Consider the following 11,114-nt stretch of genomic DNA (forward strand, 5'->3'; position numbering starts at 1 on the left):
AAGAAGGGCATATCTCCCACTTCAAGTGCTGCCGCACCCATATCCCACACCTCCCATGCCAGCTGGCAAGTGCTGGCAAGACAGAGCCCCCGCTCCCAGCATTGATGTGGGCATGGCAGCACTGGGAGCAGACACTATGCCCTGTTGCTGCCCGGAGTGAGCTGTGCCCACACTGCGTCCCCCCAGGGCCAGCTGAGCAAGTGGTAGCAGGGTAGAGCCCCTGCAGCTCCCCCTGCTGGGGGAGAGGCAGGCACAGCCAGGGGAGCTGGGGGAAAAGTTCCCATGGCTGCCATGCGGCTAGCCCCATCCCCGCCTGGCCACAGCCTCCTGGCACTTTAAAAAAAAAAGCCCCACACTCACTGGCTGCAGAAACAGCGAATGGGGCCTCTGGGCACTCATGGTAGAGCCTCCCTGTGCAGCATGGGGCAGTGAAGACCGCTTCCCCGCCTGGCACCTGTGTGGCAGTTGCCTCATGGCTTGGCAGGGCACTGAGCACTGTCTGGGAGCTGGGGTTGCTGGGGCTAAGCAGTGCCAAGCTCTGGCTGACCCCAGCTCCCAGACAAATTGAACAGGGAGCTGGGGAATTGAACCAGGGGCTTGGGAATTGAACATGGAGCAGAGGAATTGAACCAGCGAAATCTGTTTTGGAGAGTCAACTCTGCCAAATCTCTTCTGTATCTGTTTCAGACAGCTGGGTGGGGCTCGGGGCCCCAGCAGGGAGCAGGACAGGGCCGTAGGTGGCTCATCTAGGGTAGGGGAAGGGCCACTGCCCTCTGTGCAGGTGAGGAGACCCCCATGCAGGTCTCTGATCCCTGTCACGCCGGGTTGCGGGGCAGGGAATCAGCACAGAGCAAGCGAGCCTGCTGCACAATCTGGTTCTGCAGGGATCAGAGAGCCACGCCAGGGTCTTGTCCCCACTACTGTCAGCCCCATGCAACCCCAGATTTCTCCTCCCTGCAGAGCCAGGTCACGTGGCAGGGACCAGCACTGCCCTGCTGCACTATTTCGCTCCGCAGGGAGCAGAGATCCATGCTGGGGTTTCCTTGCTGTTGCTGCCCACCCCATGCAGCCCCGCATTACTGGGGCAGCATGGAGTGAGCAGTGGTGGTGAGGAGACCCCCAGCACGAGGAGTTGTGTTGCATGGCAGGGCAGCAGTGTACACCTTCAAAACTCAAAAAATGTCTGAAACATTTCCAAAATATTTCAGATGCTCATTTTGTTCTGAAGATATTTCTGAGCCTTCTGTTTCAATTTGGATTCAGTGTTTCAGGCATCGAAATGACCCAAAACACCTCTGAAATGAAATGGCTGCCAAAATTTTTCACAGCCCTATAATTCAGCTCTGCTTCTGGCATCACACAGCAGCTGCTACTGCCACAGCACACGTGTGCAAAGTTCTCCTGGATCTATGAAGCTGTATTGCAGCAGCTATGCTGCCCAAACACACCTTGGGAATGCACCAGCTAGGGAGGTGACTGTAGTAGTCAGCAGAAGATGCAACCTGAAGTTTTATACTGCTTGGCAGAGGGGCCATAACTCTGCTGGTAGAAAAGGGATCTGCTACCACAGAGAAATTTGTGTGCAGACACACAAAATGTGTGAAACTCTGTAATGTAGACAAGGTCCTCAGGTCTTATCTAAGTGAGAAAGCATTCCTTGTATAAATTTAGATGCGAGTTTAAACCAATATACTTATATAGATATAATGCTCCTCCCTCCTGCCCACATGTGGACACTTTTATTCCGGTACTAAAAGACCTTTTTGAATTAGTTCATGTTGGTCATAAAGTGTTTAAACTAAGCCACCTTCCCTCTCCTTCCCGGCCCACAAAAGCTTTTACAACAGAATGAACCACCCAAATAAGAATTATGCTGGTCTAACTGGTGAAATCTCCTTGTGAGACATGGCCTCATTCACTCATTAGTACTCAGCAGGACTACTCAGAATATAACCTTATGCAGCATGTGAACCTTCTAGAGAATCAGCTTTGCCACTAGTTTATGTTGATTTAGCATAGTTTACAGCTGGCTTACCTTGAATGTAATTGTCAAATATACTTAAGCCTGTCCCCTATAATAGTTGGTACAAGTTCACCTAAAAAGATTTAAAATTATTTTTGGTTTGACTATCTTATTGTTATGTTTACAACAATGGATTGAGAGCTGTAGAGATTCAGGCATCACACTTCAGGGTTAACTCCAAAATTAGTCTTTCCTCACCATATTGACCACAATAACGTGACTGTCACAACTCTGCTAGGACAATTTAATGCTTCAAACATAGCAAACTCCTTTTCTTTTCTTTTTTATATAATTAAGACAATTCATTTTTTTAAACAAACTACATTCAGTTTAAAATATTTTAAAGGCTACCAAAATAAGTTTGATTTCAACAACAAAACTATCTTGGCCACAGCAACCTTATTTTTTACTGCCTTGCACTATATATGTCATTTACATCCATGTCAATATGTCTGAAAGCTGCTAAATCATGAGTCCAAGACAGTAGACAATATCTATGTGTAGTGTTTTTATTCCTGGTTTATTCACACATGTAACATACAGTATAATAGAACAGAATCTCATGTAAAATATACAGGTTTTGCAATCTGACTGAATGTTGCAACTAGAGTCTCAACTATTTTTTTCTTCCTGTTTGTGCTTCTTATACAGGCAGCCCTGATATTATGTTATATGATTTAAGATCTACCCATACTATGCCTACAAATGCCTAGAGCAGTTTTAAAGGAAAAAATGGTGTGGGGGGAGCTCATGCTCTTTCTTCCTCCTTTATGATGTGTAAATATTGATTGACTCATTCTCCCCTCCCTCATTTAGTTCTATTTTCCTGCATTAAAAATATAAGGTTTTGACTTGCCCATTTTTGTTGGAGGGTTGAGGAACTTCAGTAGGATATTGACAATACAATTTAATGACACTGAATTACAGTTTTCTCTGTCCTAAATTGAGAGGGAAAGGCTTGATAAAACTTACAATTCCAGCTTTTTGTAATATCCCTCCCTGTACCAGTTCAGTGCGCTACCAAGAATAGATAAGCCAAAATTGGATACCGCTAAGTATTTAAAACTAAAAAAGAAGCAGAGAAAAAAGCCCAATTTAAAATACTGACTAAAATTTTAAATTAAGGTGTGAAGATAATGTCAAAGGGTGCATCTATATGAGATTTGAATGCCCATTGGACTAATTCTACTGCACATTACTGCAGCTGAAAAAAATCATGCTAATGTGCTAATGCACGGCAGGTTTGTCCAATGTACATTAAGCATCACACAAAAAGCATTCATCTGTGCTAGTGTGTAGTAGCACTGGTTACAGTGCATTAAGCTAGTGTCTGTTGTTATAGGTATTAAACTTAATGTGCTGTAATTACAGTGCATTAATGAACATGTAGACATAACCAAAGAGCACTTAAAAGGCACAAACTTTATAATGTTTTCTGTGCAGCTGAGAGTTGGGAACCCATTGGTTAATTTGTGGTCATGTTATTACTATAAAAGATAGACTACTTAGCTTCCATGGCATTCCATACGTGAGCAGAGTTATTCATGCATAAGTGTTGCAGGACTGGACTATGGGATTTTGGATCATTGTCTGAAACCAGAAGTCAATATTGCAAAATGTGTACAATAGTATAAATAGTACATTTTGGTATATATCTTTCATTGCTGCAGTTTGTCTATAGTGTGGGTCAAGTGAGATACCATTTGCCATTTCCAATTGATACACATGCCATTAATTAAACAGAAGCCAAAAAATCTAATTTGTAGCCAAATGAAAGAGCCAAATATGAAATCGTATTTCTTTAACATCCGTCATTTCTTTCTCCCCTATGTGTATGTTTTTTTCTTACTTACCCACCACTCCCATCACTTAAAGTGCTAACTCTGGTGCAGAACACCCCTTCTCAAACTTCTTCTCAATGTGTGGACATGACAAAGTAAATTACTCCAATTAAGCCAGACACAGGAAACATGATTGACTGAGTAACTTATGCTGCCTATACCATGATTAAGATGAGGTGAGTAGGTGATGTAACCCTGATGTCATAGTCTCTCACTAAATACTGTCTTCACAATATCTCCACCCAGTAATATAACACAGCATTTGTATTACTCCCTAGTCTGTGATGTGGAAAACACTCCCCCAGCAATAACTAACTTCCTCTCATCGCTATCGTCTTCCCTTCCTCATTCTTCACCATTTCTTCTCTTTTCTCTTGCCTTTTTCTTTGTTCCCAGTTTCTTCCCACAATATTGTCCTTCCTTTGGTTCCACCTCTTTTATATATCTATAACACATCAATACACACTCTCTCCTTTTGAGTAGCGCTCTGTTCAGCTTGCAGTAAATAGGTTGGAAGTGGGACAGAAATGTACTGCACATGCTTGAGTGTGTATTGCAATTGCAACCACTCTTGCAACCTTGTAGCATACATATCACACAACTGCTTCCCAGTGAGGCACTAGTATTCATAACATTTGTGGCATGGTCCTGGCTATGAGCAATTGCAAATTCTGTGCCATCCTGCACCACTAAAGTACCAGTATAGACAGCAAAAGCTGATATAGCAGCTGCAATGATATAATTAATCCCTTGGTGAAACTGTGCAATGCTCTAAAGCTGTGTGAGTCTGACAGCTCAAAGCACTGGCTCTGTTACCTGTCAAGCTACTCTCTTATCATCTGCATGCAGACTCAGGGGCATTTACAGTAATAATCGTCTGGTCTTTACTTAACCTAGTCCCTTTCTCCCAAACCTTCAACTCCCAAAGTAGCAACCTAATAATGGTAATAAGAGCAGTAGAACAGGAGCAAGGAGAAGAGAGAAGAGGATATTAGAAAGAGCAGCAGAGTGGGCAAGGGTGTAGGTTGTAGCCGTGTTGGTCTAAGGACATAGGCAGACAAGTTCTTTGGGTGAATCTGATATCTTCTATTAGTCCAACTTAAATAGTTGGAAAACAACTACTAAGCAAGCTTTCGGGTTCAAAAACCCTTCATCAGGCTAAGGAAGTTTCAGCGGTTGGTGTGTGCTCTTCCTGGATGGAATGAAAAGTAAAAAAGCCAGAGGGTGGGCTGGTATGCATACAAGATAGGCAGTCAGTGAAAATGTAGATTGAGGAGTCAATGGGTGAGAGACTCTGGGTGTGGAGGAGAGGAGGAGGATGAATAGTATAGAAGTACCTGGAAAGTCAGCTGTCAGGCAGGTTATAATGTGTCATAAATCCAATGTCTATATTTAGTCCATGATTTTTAGTATCCAGGAAGCTGATGAAGTGGAGTTCATAGGCTCATCTCTGGGAAGTGTTTTGTGGGCAATAAACTCTGAGAAGAGAAAGAAAGTTAAAGGTGAAAAATAATACTAATTATGCTTGAATGAGGTAGTTTACCATTTGGAGTCTGTTGAGATGATAAAAATATAGGCCTATACAACACATAGCAAGGCTCTGATGATCATATCTTTCAGTCCTTATTGTGAAACTAAGTATTTTCTAAAATCAGCTTCTCAACCTTGTCTATTACACACGTTACTTGTGACACATATAAACGCTGACTGCCTAAGGATGTCAACAATGTGTGTGAGAAAAGTATAATGTCCAGCATTTCTAGGGCCAAATTTTGAAGCTCTTTCTTAGTTTTTACTTAGTTTTACTGAAGCCAATTAAAAATGTGTCCTGTGCAAGAACTGAACACAAATTCCATATGCACCTAATAATTTGCCTGGAATTTACATGTCTGTAGATACATATAAATGTATGTAGATACATTTCTGTATGTCTGTCAGATATTTCATTTGACTCTGAACTAATTGTCTTGGGGTTTGACCTAGATCAAACAGAAGTGGCAGTCGTTTACACATCACCCTTCCAACCTGCATTGATGCTCCTTTGCCAGTGTGTAGACAGCAAGAGTATGCAGCCTAACAGGCTTGTCACTAGAATGAACTGCAATAACTGTACATATGTATAAAAGGATGTCGCAGGGAAAAGTGTTAGAACATCTGGCATACTTCAGAGGGACTTGAAGCAGGACAGCAGACATCTCTGTCTGTACAATCTCAGCATAAAAGGCTTTCTCCTGGGACAACTGTGATGTCTATTCATATCCCATGAGTATCACAGTAACACTTCATCAATTTTTCTTTTAAAAACCAAGCTGTATTAGCACACTTATCAAGAATGATAATAAATACAAATATCTCAAACTCCTTTAATCCCCGAGTTCACAGGCAGATCAAATACTTCAGAAAGTATGGTTCTGTTCTGACAAGTGCCTGTGCAAAGACATTCCTCTTCTTCAGACCTGATTCTCTCTCCAGTCAAAGTCCTATATGTTTACTTTAGTAATGAAAACAATGTTTATATTGCATTGTAGTCCTACTGAGTTAAAACTGACCATGCTTAACTTATTGCATATGAGTAGCCTTCCTGTGATCAATCAAACTTTACGTTTGTGTCTGTAGGATCAGAACCATAGCAAAGAGGCAGTTAGGTGAATTCTACCAGTTCCTGTGTCATCGCCAGAAGTGCTTACTTGCTAAATTTCAGTTTCAGAATCAGTAAGTTATAATTCTGCCAACTGTGATAACCAGCCACAGAAGTTGAAGACAGCATGGGGTTAAAGATACTGCTTGATGTCTGATTAGGCCCACAGAGACTTCATTACTGATGACAATGAGTAAGTACAAGAACTAGTTAGAATTAAAGCCCCCACATCAAGCTTATGCATTGCAACTACTCCCATTCTTTAAGTTATACATTTAAGCATACTTTATATGGCTAGCACTGGTACCATTTCAACAGGGGCTCTCATAATGTATATACAGAATCATGGGGGTGTAACTTATACAGCAACATTGATTTCAGTGCAGCTACCACATGTAACAAAAATTCAGGAGCCAACCCAACATTTCCAAGGAGTTAGTAAATCCTTATATTTTATGTAGACCAGAATAGTAGATAGACTCAGGTCAGCACATTTTGGCCATCACCAATACAAATTACCTTTCAGCTTTGATTTATGGAGTAATTAAGGCAAGATTTGAATAAAGATAATGGATATATTACCACATTTGTTCTGCTCTATAATGAAAAAAAAAATTACAGCTTACCTATCACAGCTTTTGGAGCTATTCCTCAGTAATACTAAGCTTTAGTTCTGCATATATAATAAAACCGGTGTTTACAAAAGTTACCATAGAAACGGTATCCCTAGCTACTGCTGGCTGTTAGATTTATTGTTCTCATTATCTATTAAGCAATAAGGTAAAAAGATATGGGTGCTGAAAGACAATCATGCTCTTGAGGATATAATAAGGAAATGCAGTAAAAGTGTTCTTTCAATTCGTAATAACTATTGTCTTAATATATGTACTTACATTTCAAAACAGAATTCATTTCCCCTTAACAAAATTAACATGAACAAGGCCACATATAAAATATAAACAATGCTTAAAGAGTATGGGTATTTTAATAAAAGGCAGTGTGTGCCTCATGCTTTACATACTTGGTTTTATTTTTAATAGAAATAAAACTCCTTTAGACAAATAGGACTTAGGAAACGCTCCTGAAGAAGGTATGTGCATAGGCCTTGAACCTACAAGCATTTGCACATGGGCTTAACTTTTGTGCATCACAGGACCTGTTGATGTCAGCAAGACTACTTCCACAGGCAGGGAAAATGAAAGTGAAATAGATTAATGTATTTTAATTGATTGAAAGGAAAACAAAAGTAAAAAGCAAAAACAATAAACATGCCATTGCATTTTTTTATTCACGGTCTCAAATGCAGAGAAGACAGAGTAGGTAATCATTGTTATTTTTAAAAACTTTACTCTTCATCAATTGTTGCATGTTCTTATTTAAATAAATAAAAATTCCTCTGATTTAAGTTGTGTTCAAAGAGAGTCATTTTTTAAATTTAAAATGCCCTTAAGTTTGTATAGAAAATCCCTGTTGGCACTGTACCTCTCACCATTGCTCTCTTTTAATGTTCTGTGAGGCTTGGTTTTGAATGACCAGTCCACCTTAACAGCCTATCTTAAAAAATATGGGACATTAGCAGCCATCTTAAAGGGTCACTGTCAGCTTGAATGTAACATTTTTGCCTGAAAATACTGTATCAACTCCAGTTACTAACACAGGCCAGGAATTTTCCAGTGACACAGATGTTTGTTGAAAAGTGCTGATTGGAAAAGCTGAAATGTTTATATGAAAGTGCATGTTTCAATAAACGCCTGACAAAACACAGGAACTTTGCCTGCTTTCCTGCCAGCTCACCCAGGAGGCTCACAACTATGGGGCAGCTTTCTCGGGTAGACTGGGCTTTCTGTGTTAATAGTGGTAGGATCAAGGAAAATGCTGGGTACTCTGGCTTTGGCTCTGCAGCAGAGACTGGCATTTCTGAGGCCCCTGGCTTGAACCAGGGCTCTCACAGATTCCAGGTTTCATTTCAGTCCAAGGATCCCAGGCCCTGAAGTCTCATGATCCAGCTGTGATCCCCAAAGCTTAATGCCTCCTACCTCCCCATCTGTTTACTGGGACTCACCAGGCCTTGAGAGCCACTGCTGACTTGGGGACTTTGGAACTGGCCACTGTGACATCATGATGTCTCTTTCAGCCCTAATTTCCTATGATCCTGTGATCCTTCTTAGGATTGTTAACAATGGGAGACAATTGCTTAGTTGCGTAAAGAATTCAGCCCATTCTCCCCAGTATTAAAGCATTTGCTATTTGGACCAAAAATATATTTTCTGAGAATTTAAAAGTAAATCAATTAATTACTTTGAGTTGCAATTAATTTTCAAATGTGTCCTTTTAAAAATGTAGCCTGGAGTCACACTTGTTTGTTGTCAGGAATGATCTCAATACACAACTCTTCAGACTTGCCACATGATTAAAACTCACTAGTATTTCTTGCCTTAGTAGCATTTGAAATCCTCTTTCCTCTGAAAAATCAGTATTCAGAAACAGAAAAAAAAAAATCCAAATGCTATCCAGTAGAAAAATGCAGAGTTAGGGCAACTAAGCAACTTTGACTCTGCCCTCAAGCATTCTTGACTATGCCCTACAGTGAGGCCATGAGGGGAAAACAAAACTGATGCTTGATGTTTAAGAGCAGTTTTATAACCCAGGACTCTAATCTTATGCTAGTAGTAGTTATATAGCTGTTGCTTGATAATGTCAGATGGTAAAGTTAAGGTGCTCAAGTGCTTTAATTCTATGTTGCCATGCCCAAATTCCTTTTCAAGTTACCCTTATTTCTGTATGTCCTGAATTTACCATGCTTGTTGACAGGGGCAGATCCAGGGGGGTGCAGTAGTGCAGTTAGACCCCCACTTTGATTCCTGCTGTTCCCAAACTTTAAAACCAATTACCTGGGCAGCAGGGAGGGGACTTCATGGCTTATTGTCATCTCCCCAATTCCTGCTAAGTTCTACCCACTCCACAGGTGTTAATATAATCTTCTATCCTCTTCAATGATCATGTTCCACAATTCAAACTATCCTTTTTTCTGCAATTTTGCTTTCTTTTAGCCATTCCTCATAATGTCTCTTTTGTTTCACGGCTGAGCAGAACTGTATTCAGTGCTAGCTAAAATCTTTATCTCAGGTGTGGTAATATTAATTCAGAAGTAGAAACCACTGAGTGTGTCTACATGAGACTGTTTACTGTGGAGCTGCCTAGTTAGCTCCACCATAAATGTCTCAGTGTCTACATGTGCAGTGCTATTAGGCAGGAATAAACTAACTGCGCAGCACCCTTGTGCCTCAGCCAGTCCCTCAAGAGCAGGTTGAGTTGGGTAGAAGCAGCTTCAGGCTGGCAAGCTGACCCCCCACCCCCAGCTCCCTCCCAACTGGGACTGCTTCTACCCAGCTCAACGTGCTGCAGTCCTGGGCCCAGGAGCAATGGGTGTGGGCCTGGCAGGATGTATGCTGGAGTTAATTGCACATGTAAATGTGTCCTAGCCAAGGCTTTGTGTACCCAGGTCTTCAAAACCTCCAAGGATGAAGCTTCCACCACCTCTCTGGGGTCACCTGTTCCAGTGTTTTACTACCCTCCTCTGCACTGGTGATGTGTAGGGGGTACATGGGGGAGAGTGCTGGTGTACCCTGACAGACCACACTCCCTGCTTAGGCAACAGGCAGGGCGGGAGCAGGCAGGAGTGCTGTGAGCATCGGCCTGGGAATGGGAGCATCAGGTGAAGTGCCACAGCCACTTCCGGGAGTGCTGCGGCTGCTTCCCAGTTTGCACAAGCACCTATGGGGCCCCCTGGTCAGTGAGATTTGCCATGGGGGACCACCCCGTCACTACTGGTTGCTGGTGGGGCACATGCCCCCCCCAAGGTGCCACCAGTCACCCACACTCCTCTGAGAAAGTGTTTGCCAATAGCCATGAATGACTGGTGCCTCTCAAGACTGGGGGGCACAATGTGTGGGCAGCAGTGTTGGTGGTGGGGTGGTGAGCAGCAACCTCCTGCAGAAACCAGCCGTGGCCAAGCTCAGGGGCTGCACGTGTCTCCCCACAGAAGCTGCCTATGCCAATACCTCGCCTAAACGTCCCTTGCCGCAACTTGAAATGATTGCTCCTTGTTCCATCTTCTGCCTCCCTCCCCGAGAACAGTCCAACTCCGGCCTCTCTCTAACCGCCTCCAGGGACCCAAAGCCTGCTATGAAATCCCCTCAATCTCCTCTCCTCCGGATTACACAGACTGCCTGGCTCTGTAGGGGGCACACACAGCCCTCTTAAGCCATTTTGCTGCCTTTTCCCCGAGGGGTGTGAAATCTCCCCTCAGGAAGCAGGCGCAGGGGCGCCCAGAGACAGAGGGGGAGCGTCGCGCCCGTCACGCACGAGGGGACTTGGGGGGTGGCGGTGGCAGTGCCGCGCGGCAGCAGGTGCGGGAGCCGGGCCGGGCAGCGCGGGGCTGGGCCGCGGCGAGGGGCCGGGACACAAGGCCGCGTCAGTCCCTCCCCCTGGCACCGGGGCGCCCTGTCCCCGGCCGCCGCCTGCTCCCGGCTCGGCAGGCGCCGCCGAGGTGCGGCCAGTCCTCTCCCTCCCAGGGAGCAGCCGGCGGCGGCGGCGCGGGGAAGAAGGGGAG

The 11,114-nt window shown here is 43.5% G+C and overlaps 1 protein-coding gene across 1 annotated transcript in view; it reads right to left on the reverse strand.

Annotated features, from left to right (window-relative positions):
- The window catches only part of PP2D1 (protein phosphatase 2C like domain containing 1), a 23,458-nt gene extending 18,216 nt beyond the window's left edge, over positions 1-5,242 (reverse strand). Inside the window, exon 1 of the mRNA XM_019535866.1 lies at positions 5,202-5,242. The gene's annotated coding sequence lies outside the window, so the exon portion shown is untranslated. The remainder of the gene's footprint in view (positions 1-5,201) is intronic.
- Between the last annotated feature and the right edge of the window lie 5,872 nt (positions 5,243-11,114).

This window comes from Crocodylus porosus, unplaced genomic scaffold (assembly GCF_001723895.1).
Source record: "Crocodylus porosus isolate Cpor-Errol unplaced genomic scaffold, CroPor_comp1, whole genome shotgun sequence".
Classification (NCBI taxonomy): domain Eukaryota; kingdom Metazoa; phylum Chordata; order Crocodylia; family Crocodylidae; genus Crocodylus; species Crocodylus porosus.